At 59.5% G+C, this 15,517-nt stretch overlaps 1 protein-coding gene across 4 annotated transcripts in view; it reads left to right on the top strand.

Annotated features, from left to right (window-relative positions):
* The window catches only part of PRR5 (proline rich 5), a 50,994-nt gene that overhangs the window by 8,062 nt on the left and 27,415 nt on the right, over positions 1-15,517 (top strand). The gene's annotated exons all lie outside the window — the stretch shown is intronic.

Here is a 15,517-nt window from a genome sequence, read left to right as displayed (position 1 = left end):
CTGGCACAGCTGGGTCCCCATCTCACAGAATGGAGAAACTGAGGCCAGGTCACAGTTAGTGACAGGGCTGTGCTTTCAATCGAGATTTGTCCCCAGAGCCCAACTTAGAATAGCCGGTCTTTCCTGCAGCCCTGGCTCTGGGCTTCCTGAGCCTCCGGGGCTTCTGCTGGGTCATCTGCAGAGAGGGGATTAGCCAGCGGCATCATACACGGAGGTGGAGCCATCATAAAGCTCACCACCTTGGGTCCTCGCTGGGACCTGCTCTGTAGTCTGTGGTCAGAGCATCACCCAGGGTGGCTGGTTAGGGGACAAGCCGCCCTGGGGAACAGGGGAACCCCCAGACGTGGGAGACAAGCGAGATTTCACAAGATCAACCAGAAAGAGCCCTGAGCAGTCATGGGTACCTGCCAGCGAGGTCTGCCCACCGAGTCACAGAGGGGGTGGGGCCAGTGCAGGTGAGCCTTGCTCTGCTTTACCTGAAGGTGTAGAGAACCAGCCAATGAAGGGAAAGGCCTCCTCCATGCTGACAGGCAAGGTTGGGGGCCGTCGTCTGGGTCTCTTGGCTCCAAGGCCAAGCACCCAACAGGTGGCTAAAGGCCCTGGTGTTTGGAGGGGGGATGCTGAGAATGTCCCTAAGGCAGGTGAGCTTCCTCCCTGCGCGTGTGCTAACAGGTGCTATAGGCAGTGGGTGGTCAAGAGGGGAGGAGGGAGGATGAAGAGGCCTGTTCAGGCCCCAGCCAGGGCCCCGTCCCCCCGTGTTCAGTTGGTCAGCTGGGGGTGGGCCAGGCCCCCTGCGTGTGGCCTCGGATGCTGGGCTCTAGACCCTGCGACATGCTCACCTCAGTCCTCTGTCCCCTGTTGGTAGAATGGGGACTCCTCCCTCTCCCCCACCCAACATTGTGTCTTCCTCCCAGAGCAGTGGTGATGGCCAAGTAGACACCAAGGCCGGCACAGGGTAAAAGATTTGGCCGAGGTCAGATTCAAATCCAGCACATTGCTCAGGGCCTGGCACATGCTAGGTTCTCAAGAAATACTCACTGAATGAAGAGGAGGGAAGTACAAACGGCCTCTGGCACTGCCCTCGCGGCCCTGGGACCCCACTGGGGAATGTGGGGGAGGCAGGCCCCATCCAGCACTAAGTAGGACTTCAGACCACAGGAGCCAGCCGAGGAAAGAGTCAGGAGCATGTCTGTGGTAGTGAGAGATCCCACTCTCAAGTCTTCCAGGCGGCCTGGGCAGTGCCTCCAAATGCAGGTGTATACGCCCCAGGGTGGGGCTCCTGGGGAAGACGTTGCTGGGTGAGGTCACCCCGGGCAGGGTTTTGCAGGATCTCTGGCGAAGTCTCACAGACCCCTTCTTCCTGCCACCTGCCCCTCCTGTGGAGAAATCTCTAAGGGTTGAGACAGGGCCCCGAGGAGCCATGTAGCTTACAGGTGCCACAAGGCAGAGATACGTCACCTGGGTCCCCACCCTATCTGCCACCCACACTGGGAACTGCAGAGAAAGAACCAAAGCCTCTGTTATGCAAAACCAGAAACCACTAAGAAGACCCAAAGTAGGAGCCCCTGGGGGACCAGGCCAGGGGTCTGGGCAAGCCCGTCCTCCTATGCCCAGAACCTCCTGGAGAAGGGCTCCGGGACAGCAGGGGGCAGGAGGGGTGTCCACCATCAGGTCCTGGCCCTGGCTCTGTCACTGGGGTGCCTGGTTGACCCCCAGGGATCCCTCTCTCTCTGATTGTGGCTGGCAGGTCATCGGGCTGTACCCTAGGACCCAGGACCCCCCACCCCGCCCAGGAGCATGCCCCTTCAGCTGCTGCAAGTCAGCGTGAATGGAAGGGGTGCCAGTAATGGGGATCTGGGCTCAGCAGTGAAAGTGGGGAGAGCACAAGCTCCTGCCATTGCCGAGGAGCCTGCTTTCCTGGCTCAAAGGACTCAGCAGATGAGCACCAGGGTCGGGGTCACTGCATCGTGCTCTTGGGGCCCCAGAGAGGCTGGATCTGAGGGCAACCCAGGGATAAGGGGTTCCCAAGCTGATGCGGGTCCAGGAGGGCTGGAGGCCCGGGGGGGGAGCAGGCTTGGGGCAGGCCCTGGGACTCCAGCTAAGCAAGCTGCATGTGCCCCCCACCCCGGTGCTCACAGAGCCTGGCCTCATCTCGGCGTCCCAGTGGGAGGCACTCCCAGAGGCCCCCATCCTCACTTCACATCAGTGGCCCCTTCCACCATCGCCACGACCCCATGAGGTCCAGTCATCATCCCCTCGTGACATGTGCAAGTTCTCAGGCTGGTGATGGTGGAAGCAGGCAGGAGACTCAAGCCGGCAGAGCTTGGGGAGGGGAGCAGACCCAGCCCCTGGACTCGAGGGGTCCAAACCCCAGGCGGTGGCCTTCCTGTAACCTCCATGCACCCCGAGGCACCCTGAGATGCCCCTCGCCCTCACCTGGCTTCACTCCGAGCCCCGCTCTCGGGGCTCTGGGGACACAGGGGCCAATCCTGGAGGGAGACCCTGTCTGTGAGCTCCACCTGCGGCCCCGCGCCGGCCAGGTCTGGGCACGGCAGGGGCAGTGGGAGGCCTGAGGGGCACCTCCTGGCCCCCTCTGTGGCCTTGTGTTTTCCGCTCCAGAGCCTGTCGGGGTGGGCTGCTGGGAGGTTACCTAGGGCAGGTGAGCACCAGCCCAGCCCCTGCTGATGGCACGGCTCACCCAGCCCTGCTGGGCGAGGTCATCCTTCCAGGCCTGTTGAACATGTCACAGCTGCTGAGGGCTCTTCAGGGCCCCCCGAGGGCATCGCTGTCCTTCTCACCCCCTGCCCCCTCCGCCTCTGCCCTCCCATGACTCGCCAGGGGAGGGGCAATGTGGTAGCCTCCACGCACAGCCTCTGGCATCCAGTAGGTGCTCGCGATGACTGACGACTTCATGGTCTCAGCCTCCGGGCCAGAGCTGGGTTCAGATCTCGGCCTTCCCCTCCCTGCTGCGGGCCGGGGGGTGGCCAGTGCCCTCTGAACTGCAGCCCGCTCCCTGGAAAACAGGGTGGGAACTCTGATTGGTAGGGTGACCCCCAGGAGGGAGGTGGGGATGCCCAGCGCCCAGGAGGACTTCTGCCTGAGGCCTCGGGCTCCCCATCCAGAGCATGGATAGCTGGACCCCGTGAGCTCCAGGAGCCCTTCGGGCAGGGCTTTCTGTGGGAAACAGCAGAGCGAGGAGGGCCTGGGGAGGCTGTGTCGGAACGGGGCCATCAGCATCCTTCCCCGGGAAGCCCGATTCCTGTCTCTTCCTGCTGCTACGGTGTTGAAATAGCCTTTTTTGGTAAGAAAGGAGGGCCAGGTGTTTTTTGTTTAAATGCCCTTCTTAGACAGTGTGTCGGTTCCCAGACCTGGCCACTTTCTCGGAGGAGGGGGCAGTAGGAGCCGTGGACACAGGTGTGTGAGGAGGGGAGCGTGAAGGAGGGCAGGAGGGCTCAGGGACCCCAGGGGACGTGGAGGGAGGTCCCTCCCCCTCTCCTCTGACACCTCTGGGAAGGGAGTCAGAGTGTGGCTGCTGCCCTGCCAGGTGAGCCACCCGGGAAGTGCCCCGACCCCCTGTGTCCCCACAGGAACATGAGTTGCTTCCCGCTGCTTGGCCAGCCTGTCTCTACAGTAGGGCTGGTGATACTTGCACCAGAGGGAATTACGATGGTGTGGTTGCACGCGTACCTCCTCAGGCCTGTGCTTGGCCGCTGGAGAGATGCTCGCAAAGTAACACCCGTTATCAAGATGCACCCGGATTGGAAAAAAAATAAATCATGCCAGGAGGTCCAGTGTACCTGTGAGATATGGACTAGTTTTTGGCTCTGAGCTTCCCAGCAACAAGAGCAAAGAGGACAAGAGGATCACTCACTAGATTTGAACACCCTTCAAAAAAAAAAAAAAAGAACACCCTTCAGATGAAAGCGCAGGTTTTCCTGGTAATGAGGCCCAGGGGATGATCCCCTCAGGAGCTGTCATGAAGAGGTCCCCGGGTGATGTCCTGAGCAGCACCCTCCGTGTGCCCGTGGTCTGGCTTGATCCAAGGCCCTGGTGTCTGGAACCAGGTTCCCCGGCTCTCCCAACTGCTGGGGAGAGGCGGGGGGCATCCTTAGGAGGTCTGCTAGGGGGACCCAGTGAGGTCCCATAACTGTGAGATGACTGAAGCTCCCTGTGTCGTCTTCAGAATCCATGAGGATTTCTCCCTAATTTGTTATAGAGCCGTGTGCATTTAAGCACAAAAACAATGTTTCCCCTCCTCCAAATCTTTGGGTACCACGGGCACTCCATCCTGGTGGTCCGTGCTCATCCCTCAGCTTGACCTTAAGGTGGAGTCCCCACCCTTTTGGAGAAGCCCGTGAAAGCCAAGCCCCTCACTCCAGCAAAAGGCACACTCCCATTCAGGATTTAGGCAGACATTTTCAGGGAAAAACCCAGGGTCTTGGGACCCCAGCTCAGCGGGCTCTGATATAGGGTGAGATTGGGGGAATGGCATGTCTCCAACCCCATGCTCCATGAATATCACTTCCCCCCGCTGGGCTTGGGTTAAGCGGGAGCAGCAGCAAGCTCAGATTGATCTTGAAGCGCATCTACTCTGCAGAGAGCCAGATGTTTTCGTTTTGGAGCTCAACACCTTTCCCGGATGCACCCAGGCACTCGAGTCAGTTAGGATTCTTTTTTTTTTTTTTTTAATTTTATTTATTTATTCATGAGAGACACACAGAGAGAGAGGCAGAGACACTGGCAGAAGGAGAAGCAGGCTCCCCGTGGGGAGCCCAACGTTGGAATCGATTCAGGGACCCCAAGATCACTTCGGGGCAGACCTCAACTGCTGTGCCATCCAGGCGTCCCTCAGTTGGGACTTCTATGTGAACATCGAGGAAGGATGATGGGGAGGGAAGTCAACACTGGGACTGCATGATGTTCCCTTGCCCCGGGTTCTGTCCCCTCGAGCACCTAGCCCGGTGCCCAGTAGGCTGGGACCACTGAACCCATCCCATGCCCAGGATGCTGGCTTTTCCCAGTAGGCAGCTGACTCTGTTATGCAAATTCACTTTACAGTCTCTTCCCATTAGTTTCTTGGCTCAAGTTCTTGGGAGCTGTGTCCTGATATTTGTAGTGTGTGCTGTCCTTCCCTCCTGGTAGCCTGTTTCCCTGTGTGCTGTGTCATTGGGATGGTGAGTTTATTTCCAGCCAGGGGTGATCCGTGGACACCTGGCCCGGCTTGGGCACCTTTAGGATGGCTCTGGAGGGCAGCCCCAGGCTATCCCCTGGCCGGCCACACCGTGTCCTCTGGGAGGCCAGATGCCAGACCGCAGGTTCCAGGAGACTTGCACGCTTTTTCCTCCCTGGAGCTCAGGTACACACACACAAGCTTTCCCAGTCATCTCTCTTTGCCAGGGTGCAGATCTTTCTCTCTGCTCCCCATTTCTTAGGGGCACGGCCCCTCGAGAGCCCTGGCTTTGTATGAGGGGCTCCGTTGTCTCTCCCACCGGCCCGTTTGCTTCAGGTCTCCCCTCCTGATTGCTGGTTTTCCCCTCTGTCTCAACACCCCCTCTCTGCCCCACAGGGCTGTTCACCTTCCTGTCACATCCAGGCTTTTAAGTCCTAGCCTTTTCCCATGACTTAACCATTATGCTGATACAGCACAGTGAGTGGAGCATAAGCCTGAAGAATTCAGGCCTGGGAGCGAGACTGCCTGGGCTTGGATTCCAGCACTATGAGCACTGGATGTGCTCAGTTTCCTCATCTGTGAAATGGGCACAGCAATGCTTGAGGTTGCTGGAAGCGCTAGGGGGCTCGATGCACTAAGGCGCTGAGAATGTCCCTCCGAGTTGAATTATGGCATCTCTCAAGCACTATTCAGGAAAATCAACATTAAATGTGATCTAAGTGTAGCAATAAGACCATCTGAATGATAGTATTATTCCGGCCTCTAGTGATTTTCCTCACTTTCTTACAAGCTCATACAAAAGTTATGCATGTAGTCTTTTTATCCAGCATTTCTAGGAGATGCATAGGGAGAGAGCTTTCAGGTTGTGTCATTCTTTTTTTTTTTTTTTAATTTATTTATTTATGAGAGATACAGAGAGAGAGAGAGAGAGGCAGAGACACAGGCAGAGGGGGAAGCAGGCTCCATGCAGGGAGCCTGACGTGGGACTCGATCCCAGGACTCCAGGATCAGGCCCTGGGCCCAAGGTGGTGTAAGAATCGTCCAGCCTCTTGACCTTTCAGTGGTTCGATGCAAAAGAATCCTAATGCCCCCAGGATGACTGCTTCTCAGGGAGCACTCTCCAGAGTCTGTCGGTTACCTGTCTCCAGGACTCCTACTAAATTGCAGGCCATCTCTGGAAGCCAGTGGAATCCAGCTCAGCCACCTGCCAGCTCTGTGACTCAGCTTCCCAAGAGTGCATAGCCTCTGTCCCTTATCTGAGACCCTCAGGGCCAGATGTGACGTGGGAATTCCTACTGGGTTTTTGAATGATGATTCAACCTGTTGATACCCTGCAGGAGGCATGAGGGCTGCGTCCTGGGGGCCATTAGATCTACACAGAGTGGGGTAGACCAGGACTCTAAATAGCCTGACATTAGGGCAGATCCAGATTTTGTGGCCTGAAAAAAGAGTTTTCAGAGCCTGTGCATTTCCTAGCTGCGGACAGGGTTCTGCAACGGGGGAGAGAAATTAGACTCTGCTCCGCCTCCAGCAAGCAGAACTTACAGCCAAGGAGCAGGGCCAGGGTCAGTGAGTGGGGTAAGGGGCACTCTTGTGACCGACTCAAGGCAATTCTTGCTGAAGGCAGGCCAGACTGATAAGATATGGAGGGTGTGGGGAGGGGCTAAACTGACCCAGCAGGATTCCTGCTCAAACTGGATCCTGCAAGGACGGATGGGAAGCCCAAGGTTGGGCCCAGTCCAGCGGAGGGCTCTAAGGAGCCTGAACCAACTCTGGTCGAGAAGAAAAGTCTCTGTCTGCATCTACGTGGCATTTACCTCGCACCTCTGCACACCGCAGCCAGGGCCGCAGCAAACATCCAGTCTGATGGAGGAGGCAGGCCCAGTCGCAAGATCCTAACCCAAGGCAGAGGGAAGACAGCGCGTACCGATGAGCACCCACTGTGCGCCTGGCCCATTTTACATCTGTGGACACGTTTTCAGCCTTGGGAATCACCCAGGGAGGAAGGTATTATCGTGGTTCTCGTTTTACAGATGGGGAAACTGAGGCACAGTTAAACAATAGTAGTCAGCTTGAGGTGGACCTCTGTTCATCAGTAAAGCCCAGGCAGCCTGTGCCCCGAGTCGAGACCACCCTGCTGCCTTAGTGTTCTCATCACCGTCACCGGAGAAGAAATTCGTTGGAGGAAAGGGAGGAAGAGCATCCCCCGTGGAGGGCAGCACCCGGAGAAAAGCCCGGAGGTGCGAGGCAGGCAGGAAGTCTGGAGCACCAGCAGTCACTCTGCCTTCCGGTTGGATGCCGGTGGCAGAGAGCGGCCCAGAGGGCTCAGCGTGGGGATGAAGCAGTAACTGAAGGAATGGAAGCCGGTGCCCAGATTGTGGAGGGCCTTGGACACCAAGCTTGGAAATCCTACAGGCGGAGGGCTCCGTCTGAAGCCTCTGGGCTGGTGGGGCCCCGTCACATCCGGGGAGCGAGTCAGTGTGCTGGCAGCAAGGTGGAGTCCTGAGCCTGCCAGGGCTCGAGGGCCTGGAACAGTGGGCGAAGTGTGGGCGCAGGCCTGGGACCTGTACTTGCTGGGAGGGTAGCCGGGGACCTGCCCAGACTGCAGGTGTGGAAGGCCCCGGCCTCCAGGCAGATAAATTCAGTCCACAGTCCACCCTGCAGGAAGCCAGGGACTAGAATGGGCACCCCGGTGTCCACCCTGGCCCTGCCCCCTCACTGGCCTGTGACCCTGTGGGTGACATCAGGACCTAGGACTTCAGTGTCACCTGGAGCGGAGGATGGGGCTGCCCAGTGGGCAGGGTTATGGTGGGGGTATGTGGGCTAGCACTCAGTAAGGGGTACCTCCCCCACCGTGGGGAGATGGAACCCCCCCAACCCTTCCAGTGAATCTCAGCAGTACTTTCTCCTTCATTGAATCCGTACCCTTGTGGACTTTGAGCCACATTCCTGCAGGAACGGAGGAATGGCGCATGGAACGCCATCCTGGGTGGACACCCCCTCCCCTGGGAGCAAAGCCCTGGACTTGGCATAGTCCAGACAACCCCATGCCACCTCCTTACTGGGCTCTTGGGGCTTTATTTATGGAATCGAGAATTCAGGCCAAGTTTGGATGCTGCTTGTTTTCTACACACCCTGCTGGATCGGAATGCCCGCCTGGGCCTTGTAATTCCCGGGGCCCCGGGACCTGCCTGGAGGGGTAACGAAGGCTCACGGAAGAACAGTGAGGGACAGAGCACTTCCTACAGCCCCTCCGCCCTGCACCGAGCCTTCCCATTCGCTCGGGCGCCCCCTCCTAGGTCTTTGTGTTATCCGTGTGAGTTCTGATATCTCGAGTGCTGGTTCTTTCCAAGGATTCTTCTAAGAAAAGGCTGCCGGCCAAGGAGGTGCTTGAGGGAGAAATAAAGCTGGAAGTCAAGCCCAGTCCCATCCAGCTCTGTCCCGTGTGGCCTCCGTCTACCTGTCTGCACAGCGGGGATGGTAACAGGGCCCACCTCGCAGCGTTGCTGCAAATGCTCAGCTCAGGAACCGGACCCAGAGCAGGGCACGCAGTTAGGGTGCAGGGGCCGGAGCGCTGTGCTTTGGCACAGAGATGCTCACCACCCGTGTCCTAGGGTTTGTGCGTTCCCATCAGAGAGAGCAGGGGAAGGGGAGGGAAGGGTCTGCAGCTGGCCGGCATGAGGGCCCGACCTGTCCACGTTTGGACGTAGGGTTCCCGGATGCTGAGGCCAAACCAGGCGCCGTGGGGGGAGAGGGGAAGGTGATATGGTCATGTCTTAGGTCTCCCTTAACAAATGACCACAAGCTGGAGGGTTTGCGACAGAAATTTATTCTCTCCCCACTCTGGAGGCCAGAGGTCTGAAATCAAGGTGTCAGCGGGGCTGAGAATCCCTCCTTGTCTCTTCCGGCTTCGGGTGGCTGCCAGCAATCCTCGGCGCTTGTTGGCGCGGGGCCACCTCACGCCCGTCTGCCTCTGTCTTCGCACGACTGGCCTCCCCCCGTGTCTCTGTCTCCATGTCTTCGCAGGGTCTTCTTATAAGGACATCAGTCATTGCATTTAGGGCCCTGGTCCTCCAGCATGACCACATCCCAACCCGGTTGCATCTGCAAAGACCCTATGTCCAAACAAGGTCACGAGCACAGGTACCAGGAGTTAGGACTTCAGCGTGCCTCTTTTGGAGGGGGGGACACAACTCTACCCACAACCGGGGAGCAATCTGGATGCCCCCAGGACCCAGTCTGGCAGGAAGGTTGCCATGTCTGTATCCAAATCAAGGTTGAAGGGCTGGATGGGGTGGTTCTCCCAAAGGAGGCTGGGAGGAGTGGGCCCCTGGGTGGCGGTGGTCCAGCTCTCCCCCTCCTGCACACTGCCCACCTTGCCTCTAGACGTGACATCGGCTATGTCCACCGCAGGCCAGCTCTGGTCAGGCAGACCCACGCTGCCTCCTTAGTGAAGGTCATTGAGTGCACGACGTGGAGGCCGGGCAGCCTGGGTTTGAATCCCGGCCTGGCCTTATGACCGTGGACCAGTCATTTAACCTTCATGGAGGGGGATCCCCAGCTGGCTTCCCTGTAGACTGGGATGATGGCGGCAGCTGCTCCATATGGGATTGCTATGGAAAGTCTGGTGGCTGCGTCCCGTACCCGGCCCATCTTGAGTGCTTCTTGGGCCTCGTCGGCAGTCACTGTTCTCATGGTACCCCATGCTCATGCCGGCGGGTCCCCGGTTCCGTCTCCCCATTCTACATTCAACGGAGGAGGCAAGGTTCCAGGAGGTTAAGGGGCTGGCAGGGGAGGTGGCCCAGCAGGGAACAGCCCCCATTGGGGGGGCACCGCAGAAGCCTGCAACCTCTGCTGTGCCACATTCCCCCTCTGCTTTACCCTTGCAGTGCCACGGCCACCTATTTATAGACCAGAATCGGGGTTATACAACGCCAGCCCAGGGGGCCCTGGGGAGCTGGCTGGTCAAGGCCTCATTTACAAATGGGAGAGTGAGGTTTGGAGACAGAGTCGTGTGAAGGCCGTCGTCATGGGGGTATCCTGTTGGAGACGAGGGACCTCCGCGGACCCAAACCTCCTCACCCACCCCTGGAACTGGATCCAGAGCAAGGGGAGGGCGAGTGTTCTGAGAACAGAGGTCAGAGACCATCCGCTTGAGGAAGAGCTCTGCATGGGGTCCTGGTGGCCGTGGGATGGGGCTGGTGGGGGCTCAGCTGGTAGAGAGAAGACTGGAGGGGCACATGAAGATGTTAGGGGGTGTTGGACAGGACTGGAGCCCGCCCCATGATGCCAGAGACCCTGTCTTTTTTGTCTCCTGTCCTGCTGTATCTGCAACACCTAGAACAGTGCCTGGCATGTTGTAGGTGGTCAGTAAATATGCCCTCGGGAGGCGGACTTTGCCTCACCAGCAGTACACGGTCCCAGCCCCAGTATTCTGGAGCTGACGACCCTTGAGAAAGCAACTTAACCCCACTCAGCCTCAGTTTCCCCATCTGTGAAATGAGAGTAATAATAGTTGAGCCTGGCTCTAAGGCCACCAGAGGGGACATTTCCTTCCTCTGGAGCAGTTTGAGAGCAGGCCCCACGCGCCCCAGGCTTGACAAGCAGGAGTCTCTGTTAGGTCCCCCCATTCACGGAAGGTGGCAGGTGTCATTTCCGATGCCCATCCAACCTGCGATGATGAGCCGCTGTCCAGCCTTGGGACGGTCCCTGAGGACCGCGCGTTGCAAAGCCTTCAGAGGTGGCCAACCTAATCACGGGCGCTGCTAGGGTCACCCAGCACCTCGGCCCTGACTCAGGAATCTTTCCACCACGCGGCCGTAGCAGGCAGCAGTTACAGGGCTTGGCACAAACCCCATGCTCAGGTGGCTTGCCTCGTCCCACCTCACCCCTCGCGGGGCAGGCACGTCACCCCTGCCCCCGCCAGTCCACCCCAGAGAAGGGAGGAGTGCTGTGCCTGGCACATTGCTAAGCCCCCCCAACCCCGGGGTCCCCAAGACCCCACAGTGCAGAAGGGCCTTTCCTCGCAGCTTCGGGGAGCACCAGGCTCAGCCACCAGGGGGCACAAGTGTCTGGAAGCGGGCAAGACGCAGGCCGGCTGAGGACAGTGCCAGTGACAGTGACAGAGCTGGCGGCCATCCACCCCCTTACCCCCAAGCTGGCCCGGCTCCAGCTTCCGCTCTGCCACTTGCTGTGACTTTGTGCACGGGCCTCGCCCCCTCCCCAGCCCAGATGAGCCCGGAGGACCCAGTACAGCCATGGTGGCCGCCCCTGTGCCCTGCTTCTCTGCCGCTCCCGTGGCCCCCTTTGGACCCGGCCCCTTCGGGTGGGCTGACTCCCGGCTTCTGGGGGGGGCATGCAGGAGCAGGCTGGCGTCCTGCAGCTCCGGGGCTCTCCCTGGTGGACTGGAAGCCTGGAGGCCTGCGCTGCAGAGCTGCACGGACTTCCTGCTTCCATCGCGGGCATCAGGCCGCCCATCCGTGGAGTGAGGGGCTGAGCCAGGCTCAGGGGTGTGCAGACCCCAGGCCCCACGAGAGTCCCCTCAGATGCTTATTAGTAATCCCCAGGCCCTGCCCCCAAACCTGACTGAGGCCCCCAGCAGGACTGGGAAGGGGCATTTTGAAGGAACCCCAGGGCGCTTTTGGAAGCAAAGTCTCAGCGCCCTGAGCCCATCTACAGGTGCCAGGCCCCTCCTGCAGGTCATCACTGGTCCCAGTGCTTTCTTTACCTGCAAAGACAAAAACCTCTGGGCCAGCCCCTCGGCCAGCAGTACCGCAGGCATCAAAGACACCCGGATCTCCATCTGTGGCCACATCTCTGGGGAGCACATGGCCTCTACAGGGCCTTCTGGTTCTCATTTCCCCTGTCCAGACTCACCCGTGGAGGCTTGGGGTAGGGGGGTGGTGGGAGGCAGGGCTCTGAACCCTCAATCCCACCCACATTACAGATGGACAAACTGAGGCCCTGGGAATCACCAGACTTGGTGGCAGGGCTGGTGGACCCCAGTTCTGGTTACTCAATCGAGGGCTCTCTCTCCTATCGGAAGGACAAGCCCTGGGGTCCCTCTTGGTGACCAGGGCCCTGTCCTGACCCCCAACACCCCACTGGTGGGTGGGAGGATGGACTGCAGCTTCCATCCTGGGGGAGGAAGGGCATGGTTGGGACCATCCGGCCTGGCATGGATCCAGAGCAAGGTTACTTTGGCAGTTTGGGGGATGGGGATCCCAGCCTCCCAATCCCTTTGACAGGGGCATTTCCATCCCGAGTCTTGGCACATTCGGGCCCTGTCCTGGCCAAGCCTTACAAGCAGTTGCTCGATTCCCAACCTCTTATCAGGCCTCAAAGTCCCCCTACGTGAGTGGAGGCGGGCCTGGTGGGCGCCCAGAGCCCCTCTGCCTGCCTGTGGGGGCAGCAGCTCCACGAGAGCCGTCACGTGGGGTTTAGGCCCGGGAGGCCTGGTCATCTGATGCTTCCCAGGAAGCCAGAAATCAGGGTTTCCATGTCAATCTCTCCATTGTCAAATCTTGGCTGCACACAGCTTTTGTTTTCTCCCCTGACACTGCAGGCCGTGCAGAACACATTTAGGGGTTGTCCCCTGCTCTGGGTGGGGGGTCACGACAGCCTTGCCTCCACTTGGCCTCTGCCTCAGATTCCAGCCCTGGGGGTTGGCTGAGCCACACCCCTGTGCCCCTCGCTGCCTGTCACCTGCCCTCACACAGGACAGCAGCACCTCACCAAGCCCCCACCACACCCCGGCTCTGGGCTCTGGGGTGTAGGCAGATTTTACAGAGGTCGCAGCCGGGGCCGGGGTGCTTACAGCTTTAACACACGCTGTAGATGGCCTTGAAATCCCTCTGCCATCCCTCCCTCCCGAGTTTCTTGCTGGCCACTTCTCCCAGAACCCTGCTCTCCCTCTCCACTCCCAGAACCCCCTTTCCAGCAGGACCCCCTCCCCTCTTCCTCTTCTCCCTTCCTCCTGCCTCCCCTTCTGGGCTGACTTACCCACATGCCACCCATTTTTCCTTTAATTTCTCATCCACGGGGTCTGCCCCCCTCCCCCTCCCACCCTGAGCGGCTGCTTCTGCCCCAGAGCCGAGCGCCCCCACCTGAGTGTGCCGAACAAACAAAGCCAGCCCTCTCCCCCAGAAGGTGGGGGGCAACCTGCTAACCCCTTGGGAAACCACCATGCATCCCATCCCACCCAAAGTCCAACCCCATGGCCCTGCTCTGCTACACTCGCACCGCTGATAGTGACCATGGCTCTGTCTCTGTCGGTCCAGTCTGGCACTTTCCACAAAGCATCTGTGCTGCATGCCTACCGTGCACTGGGCTTGGAAATGTAGTACGGAAGCCGTCTTACAGTCCCTGCACGCCTGGCTCATGGCAAGAGGATGGAAAGTCACCACATGACCAGAGGGCAACCCCGGAGCCTAACCTGGGGTGAAGGCTGCCGGAGAAGGAGGAGATGGCTGGCACTGGGAGGTGTCTGGTTCCCAGGCCGGGGAGGTGGCGGTGGAGGCAGAGGGCCCACACACCTCCGTAGGCGTTCCTAAAAGGGTGAGAAGCCACCAGGGGCGAGGAAGGGGCCAGCTCAGTCCTTCCTGGCCTGTCTGCTTACGCCAGGTCCTGCAGGTCTCAGCCTTGGGGATGATGGACTCTGCAGGTTCACGGTCCTTGATCTCCACTCCATTGATTTTGAGGTCAGGTCAGGGAGTCTAACGGACATGACTCTGCCTCCCTAGGATGAGGGTAACATCTGGCACAGAGCAGGTGCTCAGGAAGTGCTGATTGACTTTAACCGGGCAATGTCTTTAATAGCAGGGTGTGGCTAACCCTGTGAGGTTCTCGTCATACACTTTCTAAGGGGCTTGCCCTGACCTTGGCAAACCAGCCCACCTGGCACATTGGGCATGAAGAGCCCCACTTTGGGGGCTGAGCCAGGTCCCATCAGTGCCTCCTTCAGGCTGATTACTGTCTCTACACTGCGTCAGACTGAATTAACTAGCCCCCACCCATGGCGTGGAAGGAACCCCTTTCTTGGGTAGCAGGTGCTTTGGTTCTGCCATGGAGAGGAAGTGGGAGATGCACGCACCCTGGCAAAAGGGATCCAGTGGCCTCTGGGTTTCAGTTCCCTGTTCTGTACAACGTGGGGGGAGCCTCTGAGCATCCATCACCTGCTGCGATTCTAGGATCAGCACATTTCTCCCCACTGATTTACCAGGGAAGTATCTATGGGAGGACATGGGGTTGGGGGTTGTGGTGCCACCAGAACTTGCTCGGCACAGGCATGGCCCCAGGAAATGCCCAGGAAGTAGGGTGAGGGCAACAGTGCTGTGGTGCCCTGTCTGAATTGGGGAGGGATGGGGGGCAGGGCTGAGGATGGGTTGCTGTGCATGCCTGTGCAGTGTGCTTGGGAGGCCTGGGTTGGCCCAGAGTTGCCATTTGCTGATTATATGGCATTGGGCAGGTCATTGCATTTTCTGAACCACATCCCTTCAACTGGAAATGGGAAGAAAGATCCCTATCTCTGTATCAACTAATACTCCAAAAAAAAATTTATTAAGAAAAAAAAAGAATTCCTACATCATAGAGGGAGAGTGATCTGAGATGAAGCATCTAAAGGTGTTGTGTGAAGTGTGGAGAGCACCAGGGCCCTGCCCTTCCTTCAGTGGGGTCACTGTCCCCAGGCACCAAGTCTTAGGGCACCCACTTGTTTTTACCATCCCTGATACCCGGAGGGCAGGCGGAGCGACAGCTTTGCTGGTTTCTGCAGTGGACAGGCCACTCGTGGCAGCCCGGGGTGTGGCTACCCTCCAGCCAGAGGAGGATTATTGGTGGGGCCCAGGCTGGGCTTGGGTGGGGTGGGGTGGGGTGGGGTGCCCCAAGGGGGCCGGAGGTCTCCACCAGGTCTTCATGCGAACCTGGGAGTCTGTGTCCACGCGGCAGGGCCTTGCGGGCTCTGTGTGGGCAGAGCCTTCGCGGGGATGCCAAGCAGGGGTGACTCTGGAGATGCACTGGCAAAGGAAGGAGGCCCCGAGCGCCCTGCGTGCGTGTGGCCGCAGCGGCCGGCTCGGGGCGGACGCTCGGGGTGGGGTTGTGCGTCCCACGCGTGTGGGTGTCCCGTGGGCCCAGGTGGCCCTCGGAGGACCTGAGGGTCCAGGCGCGCCCCAAGGGCACACTGAGGGGGCTTTGGGGCCGCCGCGGCAAGGAGGCCCCGCCCCGCCCTCCGGCCCCGCCCCTCGCCGCGGCCCCGCCCCCGCCCGGCCCCGCCCCTCGCCGCGGCCCCGCCCCGCCCGGCCCCGGCCCCGCCCCCTCGCCGCGGCCGCGCCCCGCCCCCGCCTCCGTTTG

The sequence above is a fragment of the Vulpes lagopus genome, chromosome 5, assembly GCF_018345385.1.
Source record: "Vulpes lagopus strain Blue_001 chromosome 5, ASM1834538v1, whole genome shotgun sequence".
In the NCBI taxonomy this organism is placed as follows: Eukaryota; Metazoa; Chordata; class Mammalia; order Carnivora; family Canidae; genus Vulpes; species Vulpes lagopus.
The sequence above is the reverse complement of the archived record's forward strand: the minus strand, read 5'-3'. Positions and strand labels throughout refer to the sequence as shown.